This window comes from Macaca fascicularis, chromosome 8 (genome assembly GCF_037993035.2).
Source record: "Macaca fascicularis isolate 582-1 chromosome 8, T2T-MFA8v1.1".
NCBI classification, from domain to species: Eukaryota; Metazoa; Chordata; class Mammalia; order Primates; family Cercopithecidae; genus Macaca; species Macaca fascicularis.
This window is the reverse complement of record NC_088382.1, coordinates 152667244-152684203: the sequence shown is the minus strand read 5'-3', so window position 1 is coordinate 152684203 and position 16960 is coordinate 152667244. Positions and strand designations below refer to the sequence as shown.

The 16960-nt window shown below is 48.7% G+C and overlaps 1 long non-coding RNA gene across 2 annotated transcripts in view; it reads left to right on the top strand.

Moving 5' to 3' along the window:
• Positions 1-16960, top strand: part of LOC123575142 (uncharacterized) — a 52202-nt gene that overhangs the window by 25250 nt on the left and 9992 nt on the right. The window contains exon 7 of one of the 2 annotated variants that reach the window (XR_012416679.1): positions 3552-16299. The exons of the other annotated variant lie outside the window; for it this stretch is intronic. This is a non-coding gene — a long non-coding RNA (uncharacterized lncRNA). Of the gene's footprint in view, positions 1-3551; positions 16300-16960 lie in introns of those variants that run through there. 2 annotated transcript variants of the gene reach the window in all.

Genomic DNA, 16960 nt, shown 5'->3' with positions numbered 1-16960 from the left:
TCCTCACACAGGACTCCCTCCTCCTCACACAGGACTCCCTCCTCCTCACACGCCACTCCCTCCTCCTCACACGCCACTCCCTCCTCCTCACACGCCACTCCCTCCTCCTCACACAGCACTCCCTCCTCCTCACACGCCACTCCCTCCTCCTCACACAGGACTCCCTCCTCCTCACACAGCACTCCCTCCTCCTCACACGCCACTCCCTCCTCCTCACACGCCACTCCCTCCTCCTCACACGCCACTCCCTCCTCCTCACACGCCACTCCCCCCTCCTCACACGCCACTCCCCCCTCCTCACACGCCACTCCCTCCTCCTCACACGCCACTCCCTCCTCCTCACACAGCACTCCCTCCTCCTCACACGCCACTCCCTCCTCCTCACACAGGACTCCCTCCTCCTCACACGCCACTCCCTCCTCCTCACACGCCACTCCCTCCTCAAATGGCACTCCCTCCTCCTCACACGCCACTCCCTCCTCCTCACACAGCACTCCCTCCTCCTCACACGGCACTCCCTCCTCCTCACACGCCACTCCCTCCTCCTCACACAGGACTCCCTCCTCCTCACACGCCACTCCCTCCTCCTCACACGCCACTCCCTCCTCCTCACACGCCACTCCCTCCTCCTCACACAGCACTCCCTCCTCCTCACACAGCACTCCCTCCTCCTCACACGCCACTCCCTCCTCCTCACACGCCACTCCCTCCTCCTCACACAGGACTCTCTCCTCCTCACACAGCACTCCCTCCTCCTCACACGCCACTCCCTCCTCCTCACACAGGACTCCCTCCTCCTCACACAGCACTCCCTCCTCCTCACACGCCACTCCCTCCTCCTCACACGGCTCCTCACACAGGACTCCCTCGTCCTCACACGGCACTCCCTCCTCCTCACACAGGACTCCCTCCTCCTCACACAGGACTCCCTCCTCCTCACACGCCACTCCCTGCTCCTCACACAGGACTCCCTCCTCCTCACACGCCACTCCCTCCTCCTCACACAGCACTCCCTCCTCCTCACACGCCACTCCCTCCTCACACGCCACTCCCTCCTCCTCACACGCCACTCCCTCCTCCTCACACGGCACTCCATCCTCCTCACACGCCACTCCCTCCTCCTCACACGGCACTCCATCCTCCTCACACGCCACTCCCTCCTCCTCACACGCCACTCCCTCCTCCTCACACGGCACTCCATCCTCCTCACACGCCACTCCCTCCTCCTCACAGGCCACTCCCTCCTCCTCACACGCCACTCCCTCCTCCTCACACAGCACTCCCTCCTCCTCACACGCCACTCCCTCCTCAAACGGCACTCCCTCCTCCTCACACGGCACTCCCTCCTCTTCACACGGCACTCCCTCCTCCTCACACGCCACTCCCTCCTCCTCACACGGCACTCCCTCCTGCTCACACGCCATTCCCTCCTCCTCACACGCCACTCCCTCCTCACACAGGACTCCCTCCTCCTCACACACCACTCCCTCCTCACACGCCACTCCCTCCTCCTCACACGCCACTCCCTCCTCCTCACACGCCACTCCCTCCTCCTCACACGCCACTCCCTCCTCCTCACACGCCACTCCCTCCTGCTCACACGCCATTCCCTCCTCCTCACACGCCACTCCCTCCTCCTCACACAGCACTCCCTCCTCCTCACACAGCACTCCCTCCTCCTCACAGGCCACTCCCTCCTCCTCACACGGCATTCCCTCCTCCTCACACGGCTCCTCACACAGGACTCCCTCCTCCTCACACGCCACTCCCTCCTCCTCACATGGCACTCCCTCCTCCTCACACGGCACTCCCTCCTCCTCACACGCCACTCCCTCCTCCTCACACGCCACTCCCTCCTCCTCACACGCTACTCCCTCCTCCTCACACACCACTCCCTCCTCCTCACACGCCACTCCCTCCTCCTCACACGCTACTCCCTCCTCCTCACACGCCACTCCCTCCTCCTCACACGCCACTCCCTCCTCCTCACACACCACTCCCTGCTCCTCCTCACATGCCAGAGCGGAGAGATCATAAGACTGGGATGGGCCCGCTCTCATGTGGAGGGCCTTTGTTTTTTCAATTTTTAAAATTTTGAATTAGGCAACCTCTGAACCAGAATAGGGTCGGAGAGGCTGACATGACTGAGGCCTTTGGCCCTAGCTGTGGAAGAGTTTTGTCCTGGTGGCTTCTCAGATGACAGGAGGAGGCCGGTGGGGCCTGTGGGGAAAAGTCCTGTGGGTCCGAAGGGCCGAGTGAGCGTTGGCCCCCAGGGTGAGCGCGCAGCCTTGACGTGGCCCTTTCCTCCCACATGCTTAAGAGAACTTTCCTCTTGCAGGATTGAGTTAGGTGCATGTAGAGTTTGGGGCACGTTTGCTGCAGGCTGCCTCCCAGCTCTGTTTCGAGTCTGGATTCAGCCATGACTGCTGTCAGGAGGGACCTGGCTGACGGCCTGGCCCAGCAGGCGGCGTCTGGAGCCAGAAAGCCAGATGCTGCTGCCCCGGGAAGAGCGAGCCGGGGCCTCCTGGAGCCCGGCGCTTACTGGGGCCGGCAGATGAGGCCACAGATGAGCTCTGCCCTGGCTTCTGGGTTCAAGAGGGAAGGAGCCACACCTGCCCTGTGTGCTCCTAGGACAGGTCAGCCACCTGAGACCTGCCCGTGGCCATGGGCCTCATCCTGCCCTGACCTTTCTCTGGTCACTATTCAGGGGTCCTGTCGGGGAGCGCCCCTGATTCTCGGCCTCCCGCATCCAGCCCCTGCTGCTGCTGCCTGTGTCTCTTGGAAGACAGGGACTGTGGAGCTGACCAGGAGGCCTGACGGGGAGTGCAGATGGCAGGACAGGGCAGGCTGGGGCAGGACGGGGCAGGCTGGGCTGGGACCTGCCTGCTGGCTCTGGCGGGAGGTAGGCTGTCTCCCAGCCTGGGCTCAGTGCAGGGAGAGCAGGCTGACTCTGGCTGGGCTGCCATGAGCTTGCTGCCTGACCTCCCTGAGTCCAGGCTTCCCGTTCCAACCTGCAGCTGCCAGTACTCTCAGGCCTGGTTCCTGCCTGGGCACAGTCCAAAGTGTGTCAGCATCTGCTCCCACCGCTGGGGCCTCAGGCCCTTCCTCTAACTTGCACTGCCACCTTGACCCTGGCTCAACCCTGACACCGAAGTTGGCTCCAGGCCTCCCTGAGTCGCTGCTTGGCCTCTCCTCTTGGGAAATCTTCCCTGACCCCAGGGGAGCCCCTCCCGCAGAGTGACTGAGACAGGTCTCAACCAGTTCAGAGGTTTACTTTGCCAAGGTTGAAGCCATGCCTGGGAAAAAGAGACAGAAGCCACAGTAGGGTGTGCAGCCCACTCCTTTTCCAAAGAAGGTTTTGGGGCTTCAATATTTAAAGAAAGAAGTGGCCGGAGGGGAAGGAGGAAAGGAAAAAAGGGAGGGTCGTATTCCTGTGAGGCTGTGATCTGTATCCACTGCTCTCCAGGTTGCAGGTAAAAGGAGCGGGGGAGGGGGGCAGAGGAACAGTTGATTTGTGTTTGTTTTTCATTTTTTATTTTTGTTTTTTTGAGATGGAGTCTCACTCTGTTGCCCAGGCTGGAGTGCAGTGGCACGATCTCAACTCACCGCAACCCCCGCCTCCCGGGTTCAAGCGATTCTCCTGCCTCAGCCTCCTGAGTAGCTGGGAATATAGGCGTGTGCCACCACGCCCGGCTAATTTCTGTATTTTTGTAGAGATGGAGTTTCACCATGTTGGCTGGGCTGGACTCGATGTCTTGACCTTGTGATCCACACTGTTCTTCACTGTGGTTGTACCAATTTACATTCCTTCCAACAGTGTACAAGGGCTCCCTTTTCTCCACATCCTCACCAGCATTTGTTATTGTCTGTCTTTTGAATAAAAGCCATTTTAACTAGAGTGAGATGAGATCTCATTGTAATTTTGATTTGCATTTCTCTGATCATCAGTGGTGTTGAGCAACTTTTCATATACCTGTTTGTCATTTATATCCCCCCTTCCCCTCCCCCTTTTCCTCCCCCTCTTCCTCCTCCTCCTTCTTCCTCTCCTTCTCCTTCTCCTTCTTCTTCTGACAGGGTCTTGCTCTGTTGCCCAGGCTGACGTGATCACATCACATCTCGCTGTAACCTTGACCTCCTGGGCTCAAGTGATCCTCTTACCTCAGCCTCCCAAGTAGCCAGATCACGGGCACACTATACCCAGCTAAATTTTGTATTTTTTGTAGTGACAGGATTTTGTCACATTTCCCAGGCTGGTCTTGAACTCCTGAGCTCCACCAATCTCTCTGCCTCAGCCTCGAAAAGTGCTGGGATTACAGGTGTGAGCCACTGTGCCCAGCCATGCATGCCATTTGCATGTCTTCTTTTGAGAAATTTCTATTCAAATCTTTTGCTCATTTTTAAATTGGATTATTAGATTTTTCTTCTGTAGAGATGTTTGAGCTCCTTACATATTTTGGCTATTAATCTTTTGTCAGATGGATAGTTTGTAAATAGTTTTCTCCCTTTCTGTGAGTTATTTCTTCACAGTGCTGATTGTTTCCTTTGCTGTGCAGAAAGTTTAAAACTTGATGTAATTCCATTTGTCCATTTTTGCTTTAATGGCCTATTCTTATGGGGGCATTTGCCATGTTGGCCAGGCTGGTCTCGAATTCCTGACCTCAGGTGATCCACCCGCCTTGGCCTCCCAAAGTGCTGGGATTACAGGTGTGAGCCACCTCGCCTGGCTGATTTGTTGTTCATTTATATTTTCAGGTGAGGAAGGCCGCCTGGGGAGACTCGTGGCCTTCTCTCTTGTAGCTGTCTGTTTAAGAACAAAAGGAAAGGCAGGTTTTTTTCTTGTTTTTGTGTTTGTGTGACTCAGTTTCCAAGCTTCACTTTTTCCTTTGGCATAGTGAGTTTGGGGACCCAGATCTTATTTTCCTTTCTGTCACCCCACTTGGTTTTGGGCTCCATGGCAGCTGGACCCGGCTTCTGCGTGGTGCGTGCCTGAGTGGAAATGCTTGTGGGTGGTGGTGTGTGTGTTTGAACACGTGGAGGGGGATCTCTGACGGAGTCGCTGACGGAAGTCCAGCAAGCCTCACTCTGAGAAGCCTCCTTATTTGTGTAGTCACATTTGATGAGCCCTGAAGGAATTGTTAGTGGAAGCTCAACAGGCCTGATTGGGGATGACTGTCCGCTCGTCCATCTGGCCCGAAAACCACCCATTGAATTCCTGGTCAGAGGTCATCCCTCCCCTCCTTGAGTGCATCAAACAAAGACACCAGGGACCAAAGGGGGCAAGTCTGAGCCTCGTGAGGTCGGCGTTGACTGCTGCGCGAGGTGACCTGTGTCTGTTTCGTTGTGTGTATTTTGCGACAGCTGGGATGAAAAATGTGAATTTTACCGGTTCCCCATGCAGCTCACTGGGCAGCATCTTGCAAAATTGAGAGTTTTTTTTTCCCCCTGTGATTCCATGAAGTGGAAAAGGTGATTTTCCTTTGTGATGCCGCTTCGCCACCATAGCTGTGGTTGGTGCTGTGAGCAAGGTCACCAGGGCAGCCCAGGGAAAGGGAACCCAAAAACCTGGCATACCAGCAACAGGGTAAGACTGTCTTACCGGGCTGGGTGCGGTGGCTCACGCCTGTAATCCCAGGACTTTGGGAGGCCGAGGCGGGTGGATCACCTGAGGTCAGGAGTTCGAGACCAGCCTGGCCGACATGATGAAACCCCATCTCTACTAAAATACAAAATAAATAAATACATAAATAAATAAATTAGCCAGGTGTGGTGGCGGGCGGCTGTAATCCCAGCTACTTGGGAGATTGAGGCAGGAGAACTGCTGGAACCTGGGAGGCGGAGGTTGCCGTGAGCTGAGATCATGAGATCATACCATTGTACCCCAGCCTGAGCAACAAGACTGAAATTCCACCTCAAAAAAAAATAATAAGAATAATTCCTTACCAGCCAGGCTTCTGGGCCCTCTCTCTCTGTGCATCCTGGCTGAGTGAATGGTAAAAATCACTGTTTATTAATGAGGAAAAGGATTTGTGAGGCCAGTCTGAGGCTGTAGCACATCTGGAGTACCTTGTGCTGTGGATTTGTCTTTCTCTGTTGTTCTGTCATAAACAGGGTACCACAGGATGAACGTGAGCTTAGGACCCCTGGAAGCCCACTACTCAACCTGGTCCCACGGGCTGGTCAGTGACAAACTTTGCTGCGGGTTCCTGGAGCCAAAACTGAAGGAAGTTTCCCTCTCGTCTTGGTTTATGTCCTTGGAAGCGTGACTTTGTGACCGTGTGCAGGAATTCTCTCCGGGTCTCCACCATCCGGAGGGCAGGAATTTTCAAGTTCGTGTCGGGCGGCCGGTCCGAGAGGACCAAGAGTCAGAAATGAGTTGCCTTGCTCTTCCCCTGAGTGTGTTGAGCCCTCGCACGAGTTTTGTCTTAAAAGGTTTCGTCCCTAGGGGGCTTTTACTGTCTATCGCTTTCTTCTTTTTTTTTTTTTTTTGAGACGGAGTCTCGCTCTGTCGCCCAGGCTGGAGTGCAGTGGTGTGATCTGGGCTCACTGCAAGCTCTGCCTCCCGGGTTCATAGCATTTTCCTGCCTCAGCCCCTTCTGAGTAGCTGGGACTACAGGCGCCCGCCACCATGCCTGGCTAATTTTTTGCATTTTTTTTTTTAGTAGAGACAGGGTTTCATCATGTTAGCCAGGATGGTCTCGATCTCCTGACCTTGTGATCCGCCCGCCTTGGCCTCCTAAAGGGCTGGGATTACAGGCGTGAGCCGCTGCGCCCGGCCATCTATCGCTTTCTTAAGCCCATTTCTCAGAGTGAATTCTTGGGGATCATGGAGATGCCTGCTTTACCCGCTTTCTGGAAATACCTTTTGCTAATATGGTAAAAACCTGGAAAATTGCCATCTGGACTTCAGCTAGCTTTTTGGATTGAGTCGCAGTTGACACTGACTCCTGGGAAAGACGCCAGCAGTCACCTTGTGCTAGAGGTCAGCTAGCTAAAGCTTTGGTGGTTCTTCACAATAGCAGCCTGGGTTCAGCTCCTGGCTGTGGGAGTGAGTCCTTCGTGGTCTAATACTTGCTAGACTTTTGCTGCTTGTTGATTATTTTCCCCTCCATGGACAGCTTCTGATTTTCTGTCTTGAACTACATTTGGGGAGATTCTAGACCTTGTAAAAAATCACTTATTATCTCTTTGGAGACACTCTGCATATCTTTGTGGTTAAGTCATCCTCTTAGTTAAGGCTCACTGATTTACCTTTAGTAAAACAATTCCAAAGCCAGAAATATTGGCCCTTTGTCCTGGCTGAAATCTGGTAATAAAAGATTTATTATTATTATTATTATTATTTTTGAGATGGAATTTCGCTCCTGTTGCCCAGGCTGGAGGGCAGTGGTGCAATCTCAGCTCACTGCACCTCCGCCTCCCACGTTCAAGCGATTCTCCTGCCTCAGCCTCCCGAGTAGCTGGGATTACAGGCACGTGCCACCACGCCCAGCTAATTTTATATTTTTAGTAGAGATGCGGTTTTACCATGTTGGCCAGGCTGGTCTCGAACTCCTGGCCACATGTGATCCACCCACCTCGTCCTCCCAAAGTGCTGGGATTACAGGTGTGAGCCTCCACGCCCAGCAAGATTTTAAAAGGATTTTTCTTTTGAGAGCTCTGTAGTTAGAAATTGACTTCATTAAAGCCGATATTTGGGCAGACATTGTTTTAAAGCCCCTGCTCTCCCTCTAAACACTTCTCAGTCAATGGAATTCTGTCTTCATTCTTCGTTTCTGTCTGTCTGTGTATTTAATGTCTCGCGTGTGGCCTTTCTATAAAAAAGCTCTAATTGCTGGGCTCGGTGGCTCACTCCTGTAATCCCAGCACTTTGGGAGGCTGAGGTGGGTGGATCACCTGAGGTCAGGAGTTCAAGACCAGCCTGACCAACATGGAGAAACCCTGTCTCTACTAAAAATACAAAATTAGCTGGTCGTGGTGGTGCATGCCTGTAATCCCAGCAACTCAGGAGGCTGAGGCAGGAGAATCGCTTGAACCCGGTAGGCTGAGGTTGCAGTGAGCCAAGATCATGCCATTGCACTCCAACCTGGGCAACAAGAGTGAAACTCCATCTCAAAAAAAAAAAAAAAAAAAAAAAAGCTCTAATTAACTGGATTAAAGAAAAATAGGCTAAAAGTTGGAAGACGGGTGAAACAGCTGCCATCGAGGGGCGCAGACGACTGGTGTGTTTCCAATAGATCTTCAGAGGGAGGGCACCAGGAGTGGACTGCGGGGCACCCAGAGTGGACTGCAGGAGGACACAGAAGCTAGGCTGAAGCGGGAGGAAGCTGGGAACCCTGTGCGGGGCCACTGCACACCGGGACTCGTTACTGGTCCCCAAGACTCTGGGAGAATAGGTGAGTTGAACTGGCAAGGAGGAGCCTGCTGTCACTACGGGCCTCTGGAATCCTGGCAGGAGGAGATTAACCACCATGGACACTTGAGGTGGCGGAGACAGCTGCCTAGAGAAGGTGTAGGGGCAGCCGCCAGCTGAGGCGGAGCCCGGAGGGTTTGGTGCAGGAGAGTCTGTAGTGGAGGGCCATCCCCCAGGCTCGAATTCCTCCCACAGGAGATTTTAGCCCTAGGGGAACTGTTGTATATGATCTTTGCAGGGCAGTCTTGCCCATCAGATGGGGCCAGTCTGACCCAGCCTGGCCACGCCTGCTTGCAGGGCAGCTCTGGGTGCCCTGGGGGCCTGCAACATAGCTTCTGCACTGGTGGACCATGCCTGACTGGTGGAGAGCTCCAGCAGGGCGGCCCCCACATCCCTGTGCCAGCCTACCCACTGCCTCCCACCCTGCAGCTTCTCCAGGGCCCACCGTCACCCCCCATGTTGCTTTTGCCAGTGCATTTCTGTGCAGGTGGGTTTTGCTTTCCTTGCCCACCAGTGTACCTGTGTGTTTGCACCCTGCCCTGCCATTGCTGTGGCAGGAGTATGGTTTGCCCCATGCCCCCTGCTGACTGCCATTGCAGTTGGAGCCTTGGCAGACACACAGCCAGCCAGCCCCACCTCCCTTGCACCCGCTCTTGCACCAACACTGTTGTGGGAGTGAAACTAGGCACCGGGAACAGGGACCACCCCTGCGTGTGGGGCACAAAGAATGCCACAGGCCTGGGCCTGCCGGTGCCCCACCTCCATCCCAACACCACCACCAGCATGGCTGTCGCCAGCAGGGGGCCCTGCCTCCCAGGTGCTTGCTTCTGCCACTGCAGTGAACACCTGCACAGAGGCAGGCACCCCAGCACCTGCTAGCACCCTGCTACAGTTGATGAACGTGCACCCTATGCTGCTGCCACCGCGGCTACTGGCACATGCAAACAAGAATGGATCCTGCTGCCTCTGCACTGCAAAATGCATTGGCTGGCACCACCTATCAGAGTGTAGTGACCAGTAGTCCAGGAGCACCTTGATCTCTCCAGGAGCCAGAGAACAAAGTTGGTGCCTGATACAAGTACCCCAGAGTTAGAGCACACAGTCCAGGAGTTGGGAACTGAGCCTTGGCCCCCTAAAATCTTCCAGAAACAAAGCCAGTCAGCTGAATCCAACTTATACTACAATGAGATCCTCAAGGTCATCAAACAGGATAAAAGAAAAAAAAAAATCATCCAATGGTTAGCAATTCAAAGAGCACGGGAACATCAGCCCAAAAGATAAGAAAGAACCAGTGCGAGAACCCAGACAACACAAGCCAGAGTGACCTGCCCCACCTCTCCAGCAAGGGTTCTGAACCAGGCTGAGATGGCTGAAATGACAGAAATAGGATTCAGAATATAGATAGGAACCAAGATCGTTGAGGTGCAGGGATATGTGAAAACCCAATCCAAGGATGACAGGAGTCACAATAAAATGATGCAGGAGCTGACAGACAAAATAGCCAGAAAATAACATAACTGACCTGATAGAACCAAAAGCCACACTATAAGCATTTCATAATGCAATCAGAAGTATTAATAGAATATACGAAGTAGAGGAAAGAATCTCAGTGCTTGAAGACTAGCTTTCTGAAATAAGACAGTCAGACAAGAATGGAGAAAAAAGAACTTTGAAAAGGAATGAACAAAATCTCTAGGAAATACGGGATTCTGTAATCCAAATCTATGACTCATTGGTGTCCCTGAAAGAGATGGGGAGAGTGTGAGCAACTTGGAAGACAGATTTCAGGATATCATCCATGAAAACTTCCCCAACCTAGCAAGAGAGGCTGCCGTCCAAAGGGAACACAGAGTGAGATACTCCATGAGATCATCCCCAAGATACATAATAATGAAATTCTTCAAGGTCAACATGAAAGAAAAAATGTTAAAGGCAGCCAATGAGAAAGGCCAGGTCACCTACAAAGGAACACCTATCAGACTAACAGCAGACCTCTCAGTAGAAACCCTACAAGCCAGAAGAGATTGGGGGCCAATATTCAACATTCCTAAAGAAATTCCATCCTAGAATTTCATATCCAGCCAAACTAAGCTTCATAAGTGAAGGAGAAATAAGATCCTTTTCAGACAAGTAAATGCGGAGGGAATTTGTTGCCACCAGACCCGCCTCAAAAGAGCTCCTGAAGGAAGCACTAAATATGGAAAAGAAAGACTGTTACCAGCCACTACAAAAACATACAAAAGTACACAGACCAGTTACACTATAAAGCAACCACACAAACAAATCTGCATAATAATCAGCTAACATGATGACCCGAGCAAATCCACATATATCAATATTAACCTTGCATGTAAATGGGCTAAATGCCCCAATTAAAAGGCACAAAGTTGCACGCTGGATAAAGAACCAAGACCCATTGGTATCTTGTCTTCAAGAGATCCATTTCACATGCAATGTCCGTAGGCTCAAAAGGATGGAGAAAACTCTAGCAAGCAAATGGAAAACAGCAAATCCGGGGTTGCAATCCTAACTTCAGACACAACAGACATTAAGCCAACAAAGATCAAAAAAGACAGAGGGGTATTATATAATGGTAAAGGGTTCAATTCAACAAGAAGACCTAAGTATCCTAAATATATATGCACCCAGCACAGGAACACCCACATTTATAAAGCAAGTTCTTAAAGACCTTCAAAGAGACTTAGACTCACGTACAATAATAGTGGGAAACTTTATTATTTTATTTTTATTTATTTATTTATTTTTGAGACAGAGTCTCGCTTTGTTGCCCCGGCTGGAGTGGAGAACCTCCCAGGTTCACGCCATTCTCCTGCCTCAGCCTCCCGAGTAGCTGGGATGACAGGCGCCCACCACCACGCCCAGCTAATTTTTTGTATTTTTTTTTTTTTAATAGAGATGGGGTTTCACTGTGTTAGCCAGGATGGTCTCTATTTCCTGACCTTGTGATCCACCTGCCTTGGCCTCCCAAAGTGTTGGGATTACAGGCGTAAGCCACTGTACCCAGCCTAATAGTGGGAAACTTTAACACCCCACTGACAGTATTAGACAGATCATCAAGGCAGAAAATTAACAAAAAAATTCAGGAGCTGAACTCAGCACTGGACCAAATGGACCTGATAGACATCTACAGAACTCTCTACCCCAAAACAACAGAATATGCATTCTTCTCATTGCCACATGACACATACTCTAAAATAGATCACGTGATTGGACAAAAAAACACTCCTCAGCAAATACAAAAGAACTGAAATCATAACAACCAATTTCTCAGACTACAGCACAACCAAATTAGAAATCAAGACTAAGAAATTCACTCAAAACCATGCAATTACATGGAATTTGAATAATCTGCTCCTGAATGACTTTTGTGTAGATAATGAAATTAAGTCAGAAATCAAGAAGTTCTTTTAAACTAATAAGAACAAAGATACAACATACCAGAATCTCTGGGACACAGCTAAGACAGTGTTAAGGGGAAATTTATAGCGCTAAAGGCCCACATCAAAAAGTTAGAAATATCTCAGTTTAACAACCGAACATCACAACTAAAAGAACTGGAGAACCAAGAGAAAACCAACCCCCAAGCTAGCAGAAGACAAGAAGTAACCAAAATCAGAGCAGAACTGAAAGGGACTGAGACATGAAAACCATTCAAAAGATCAACAAATCCAGGAGCTGGTTTTTTGAAAAAGTTAATGCAATAGATAGACTACTAGCTAGACTAATACAGAAGAAAAGTGAAGATCCAAATAAACACAGAGATGACAAAGGAGATATTACCACTGACCCCACAGAAATATAAATAACCATCAGAGAACATTATGAACACCTATATGCACATAAACTAGAACATCCAGAAAAAATGGGTAAATTCCTGGACATATACACCCTCTCAAGACTGAGCCAGGGCCAGGCATGGTGGCTTATGCCTGTAATCCCAGCACTTTGGGAGGCCAAGGTGGGTGGATCACTTGAGATCAGGAGTTTGAGACCAGCATGGCCAACATGGTGAAACCCCATCTCTACTAAAATTTAAAAGTTAGCCGTGCATGGTGGTGCATGCCTGTAATCCCAGCTACTTGGGAGGCTGAGGCAGGAGAATTGCTTGAACCTGGGAGGCAGAGGGTGCAGTAAGCCGAGATTGCACCACTGCACTCCAGCCTGGGTGACAGAGCAAGACTCTCTCAAAAACAAACAAATGAAAAACAAAAAACTGAGCCAGGAAGAAAGTGAATCCCTGAACAGACCCATAATGAGCTCCGAAATTGAATCAGTAATGAATAGCATACCAGTCATAAAAAGCCCAGAACCAGATGGATTCTCAGCTGAAGTATATCAGATGTACAAAGAAGAACTGGTACCATTGTTGCTGAAACAATTCCAAAAAAATTGAGGAGGAGAGACTCCTCTCTAACTCATTCTATGAAGCCAGCATCATCCTGATACCAAAACCTGGCAGAGACACAGCAACAACAACAAAAACTCCAGGCCAATGTCCTTGATGAACATCGATACAAAAACCCTCAACAAAATACTGGCAAATGGAATCTAGCAGCACATCAACAAGCTTATCCACCGTGATCAAGTAGGCTTTATCCCTGGGATGCAAGGTTGGTTCAACATACACAAATCAACACATGTGATTCATCACATAAATGGAACTAATGACAAAAACCATATGATTATCTCAATAGAGTCAGAAAAAGCTTTTTATAAAATTCAATACCCCTTCATGTTAAAAACTCTCAATAAACTAGGTATTGAAGGAACATACCTCAAAATAATAAGAGACATCTCTGACAAACCCACAGTCAACATCATACTGAATGGCCAAAAGCTGGAAGCATTGCCCTTGAAAACCAGCATGAGATAGGAATTGTCTCACTCACCATTCCTGTTCAATGTAGTATTGGAAGTCCCAGCCAGAGCAATTGGGCAAGAGAAATAAATAAAAGACATCTTGTCCAGGCACGGTGGCTCACTCCTGTAATCCCAGCACTTTGGGAGGCTGAGGCAGGTGGATCGCTTTGAACTCAGGAGTTGGAGATCAGCCTGGGTAACACAGTGAGACTTTGTTTCTACAAAAAAAAAAAAAAAAAAATTTACCTGGGATGGTGGCTTCTATCTGTAGTCCCAGCTCCCCAGGAGGCTGAACCAGGAGGATCACTTGAGCCTAGGAAGTGGAGGTTCCCATGAGCTGAGATTGCACCACTGCACTCCAGCCTGGGTGACAGAGTGAGACCTTGTCTAAAAAAAAAAAAAAACAATTAAAAATGCATCCAAATAGGAAGAGAGGAAGCCGGACCATCCCTGTTTGCAGACAACATGGTCTCAGGATACAAAATAAGTTTACAGAAATCACTAGCATTCCTATACACCAACAAGAGTCAAGCTATGAGGCAAACCAGGAATGCAATCCCTTTCACAATTGCCACAAAGGAATAAAATACCTAGGACTACAACTAATCAGTGAGGTGAAAGATCTCTACAAGGAGAATTACAAAACACTGCTCAAAGAAATCAGAGGTGACACAAATGGAACAACATTTCATGCTCATGGATAGGAGGAATCAATATTGTTAAAATGGCCATATCACCCAAAGCAATTTGTAGATTCAATACTATTCCTATTAAACTACCGATAATATTTTTCACAGAACTAGAAAAAACTATTTTAAAATTCATATGGAACCTAAAATGAGCCTGAATAGCCAAGGCAATCCTTAGAAAAGAACAAAGCTGGAGGAATTTGTTTGAAGCCACCCAGCTTCAAACTATACTACAGGACTACAGTAACCAAAACAGCATGGTATTGGCACAAAAACAGACATATAGACCAAAGGAACAGAATAGAGAGCCCATAAATAAGGCCACACACATACAACCATCTGCTCTTCAACAAAGTCAATAATAACAAGCAATGGGGAAAGAACTACCTATTCAATCAGTGGCACTGGGATAACTTGCTAGCCATATATGCAGAAGGATGAAATTGGCCCCCTATCTTTTACCACATACAAAAATTAACTCAAGATGGATTGAAGACTCAAATGTAAAACCCCAAACTATAAAAACCCTGGAAGACAACTTAGGCAATACCATCCTGGACATAGGAAATGACAAAGATTTCATGATGAGGACACCAAAAGCAATAGCAACAAAAGCAAAAATTAACAGATGGGACCTAATTAAACTAAACAGCTTCTGCATAGCAAAAGAAACTATCAGCAGAAGGCCGGGCGCGGTGGCTCAAGCCTGTAATCCCAGCACTTTGGGAGGCCGAGACGGGTGGATCATGAGGTCAGGAGATCGAGACCATCCTGGCTAACACAGTGAAACCCCGTCTCTACTAAAAAATACAAAAAAAAAAAAAACAAAACTAGCCGGGTGAGGTGGCGGGCGCCTGTAGTCCCAGCTACTCGGGAGGCTGAGGCAGGAGAATGGCGTGGACCCGGGAGGCGGAGCTTGCAGTGAGCTGAGATCTGGCCACTGCACTCCAGCCTGGGAGACAGAGCGAGACTCCGTCTCAAAAAAAAAAAAAAAAAAAAGAAACTATCAGCAGAGTAAACAGACAACTTACAGAATGGGAGAAAGTTTTTGCAAACTATGCATTTGACAAACAGCCATAAGGAACTTAAACAACTTTACAAGAAAAAAACAACCCCATGAAAAAGTGGGCAAAGGACATGAACAGACACTTTTCAAAATAAGGCATACTTGCGGCCAACAAGCATATTTAAATAAGCTCAACATCACTGATCATTACAGCAATGCAAATCAAAGACATGATGAAATGCCATCTCACACTAGTCAGAATGGCCATTATTAAAAAGTCAAAAAACGGCCAGGCATGGTGGCTCATGCCTGTAATCCTAGCACTTTGGGAGGCCAAGGTGGGTGGATCATGAGGTCAGGAGTTCAAGACCAGCCTGGCCCGCATGGAGAAACCTGTCTGTAGTAAAAATACAAAAATTAGTGGGGCATGGTGGTGCACGCCTGTAGTCCCAGCTACTCAGTAGGGTGAGGCAAGAGAATCGCCTTAACCTGGGAGGCGGAGGTTGCAGTGAGCCGAGATCATGCCACTGCACTCCAGCCTGGGCCACAAGAGTGAAACTCTGTCTCAAAAAAAAAAAAAAAAAAAAAAAAGGTAAAAAAATATCAGATGCTGACAAGACAAGGTAGTAGAGAAAAAGGAATATTTATACATTGTTGGTGGGAATGTAAATTAGTTCAACCACTGTAGAAAACAGTTTGGCAATTCCTGAAAGACTTAAAAACAGAAATAGTATTTGACCCAGCAATCCCATTACCAAGTATATACCTAAAGGAATGTAAATTATTCTGTCATAAAGATACATAAATGTGTATGTTCACTGCAGCACTATTTACAATAGCAAGGACATGGAATCAACCCTAATGCCCATCAATGGTAGACTGGATAAAGAAAATATGGTACATATACACCATGGAATATTATGCAGTCATAAAAAAGAATGAGATCATATCCTTTGCAGGAACATGGATAGAGCTAGAGGTCATCATCCTTAGCAAACTTAGGCAGGAACAGACAACCAAATATTGCATGTTCTCACTTATAAGTGGGAACTAAATGATGAGAACACATGGACACATAGATGGGAATAACATACACTGGGGCCTATCAGAGGTTGGAGGGTAGGAGGAGGGAGAGGATCAGGAAAAATAAGTAATGGGTAGTGGGGCTTAGTACCTGGGTGATGAGATGATCTGTACAACGAACCCCCATGACACAAGTTTACCTAGATAATAAACCTACACATGTACCACTGAACTTAAAATAAAAGGTAAATGATAAAAGGAAAGCAAGTGCTTAAACACTGTCAGAAAAATAGAAACTTTAATGCCTTTTAGGTCATGTGACTCTGATAATCTTTGAAAAATAAAGACAATTGAAAGATTATTGCCAAGAAGTTTACACATTTGGTCTAAATTAGGAATGTTTAGTACTGTTTGCTAGATGCTTTAAGGCCATAAACTGCTTCTGTGACTTTTAATAAGTGGTCTGTTTTGTAGCCATTAGATTCTAGGGAAGGCCTGGGGGCACATGGAGGTAGCTAGGTCCCCTGGTGAGGCTGGGAAGAGTCATACATTATCTGCAGCAATCTCCTTGCCTGGGCTCTCCAATCTTATACATGGTGAAAACTGCTTGCTTACCAGGTTTTTCACCAAAAATAAAAGTTGCTAAGAGTTAACAGTGTAACACGTACTTGAGACTACTGGAAAAACAGATTTACATGGAAGGTGTAGAAGGAAAGTAGAATGTGTTCTTTGTAAAAGGTTATAAGAAGGTTTGGAAATATATGTTTGTTTGTTTGTTTTTTGTAAAACAGAATGTAGTTTTGTCTAGTACACAGATTTTCAAGGGTTGCCTTACAAGAGTAATGGGATGAAACTGAAGGTTTAAGCAAGTTGTGAAGGGTTTGTGAAGGATGGATCTTGTTCAGGATGTTCTGTGGATATGAGCAAGTTGGCTAGGATTTAAAGGGGATG